Source organism: Galeopterus variegatus, unplaced genomic scaffold (assembly GCF_000696425.1).
Source record: "Galeopterus variegatus unplaced genomic scaffold, G_variegatus-3.0.2 Scaffold6539, whole genome shotgun sequence".
In the NCBI taxonomy this organism is placed as follows: domain Eukaryota; kingdom Metazoa; phylum Chordata; class Mammalia; order Dermoptera; family Cynocephalidae; genus Galeopterus; species Galeopterus variegatus.
In genome coordinates this window covers 51,882-53,570 of record NW_007732650.1, presented here as the reverse complement: position 1 = coordinate 53,570, position 1,689 = coordinate 51,882, and the positions used below count along the sequence as shown (strand labels likewise).

General features: G+C 35.2%; 1 protein-coding gene across 1 annotated transcript in view; it reads left to right on the top strand.

Annotated features, from left to right (window-relative positions):
- Positions 1-1,689, top strand: part of LOC103606382 (uncharacterized protein C8orf34) — a 76,013-nt gene that overhangs the window by 30,115 nt on the left and 44,209 nt on the right. The window lies entirely within an intron of this gene.

The window sequence follows — 1,689 nt, the reverse complement described above, 5'->3', positions numbered from 1 at the left end:
CTTACACAGCTCTCTTACTTTTAAAATTTGAGGCATCATCTCTTGATCTCTTTCATACTTTCTGCTTTGTATCTGTATTAGTCTGTTTCTGTTGCTTATGACAGAATACCTGAGACTGGGTAATTCATAAAGAAATGAAATTTATTTCTTATGAATTTGAAGGCTCGGAAGTCCAAGATCCAGGGGACACAATGGTAAGGACCTTCTTGGTGATGACCCTCTACAGTGACGCATGGTGTCACATGATAAGAATGGCTTGAGCAAGAGAGAGCTAACCTTCTCACTTGCCCTTCTTATAAAGCCATCATAACCACACTCATCACTCCATGAATGGATCAGTCTATTCACCAGGGCACAGTCCTCACAATCTAATCACCTTTTAAATGCCCCACCTTTCAAATACTGTAATCAGATTTCCCACCCTCTTAGCACTGTTACAATGGGGGAGCTTCAATGAGTTTTGTGGGAACTTTCAATTGACAGCAGTGACCCAACCCCCATCTCATCCTGGTGGTGTAATAATGCAGTTATTTCAAATGTCAGTTAAATATATAATCTGCATTGATATTATTATGATGATGTTACTTACCGTTTTTTCACAGTTAAGCCATACATAATGTCCAGCTATTAGTTTTTTCTAGAATTAGTAATTTTCTTACTTTTCTCTCTGCTTTGTTTCTATGTACCCCTCACTAATGCTTCACCAAACCCTGGCCAAAGAATTAAGCCTTCTCAGTATGACTAAACACATCAAGTAGTCTTAACTTCTATTTTACTTTATTTTATAATTATTCTTTATTTCATTAAAAATTTTTTAGAGACCTCTCTCCTGTAGCCCTCTGTTTTCTTGCTTCACTTTCGACTCCTTGGTTTCAGACTTTTCTTCAGCTGCCTTTGGAGACTGTTCTTCACTGTCATCTGAGAATTTGCGTTTCTTTTTTCTTATAAGAGATCACCTGTTTCTTGAATTCCAAGTCTTTCCAGTTTTTTGGTTTACTGACTCATTTTGGTGGAGCACATCTACTAGGAGCTTTCTGAAAAACAAGTACTTGCAAGATAAATTTTTAGTGCTTAAAAGTATCTTAATTGGCTCCTTAGTTGGGTAATCTTCTTCTTAGAAGTAATCTTCAGTTGGAATTTTGAAGGAATTGCTCCTCTGTCTTCTAGGGCAAAGTATTGCTATTAGAAGTCTGATATCAATTTGATTTGACATTTTTGTCTCTGAAAGCTCTTACGATATCTTTATTTTGTGCCACTTGTTTTAAATTTTTTGATAATATGCCTTGAGTTGTGCTGAACATTTAATGGACCCTTTAAACCTGGAACACAGTTAAGTTCTTAAATCTTTATTACTTTAACACTGTTCTTTTGAATTGATGCTTTAATATCTACATAGTGTGAGATGTGTACTTTCTTGGCCTCTCTCTCCCTTTAGCTTTTTCTACTTTTATATATCCAGTTACCACTCATCAATCCATTTTGCATCTTCCAAAAAATATGTTGCTATTTCTTGCCTAATACAGTCTTCTCTCCTTGTTCAACTAACTTTTGAGGAAAAAAATCCCTTGACTGTAATGTAATTTTAATGAGAATTTGGAAGGAAGTGAAAGTAAACACATGCATTTAGTCTTCTACTGTTTTTTTAGAAGACATAGCAAGAATGTCTTAGAAATATTTACTAGTTGCTGA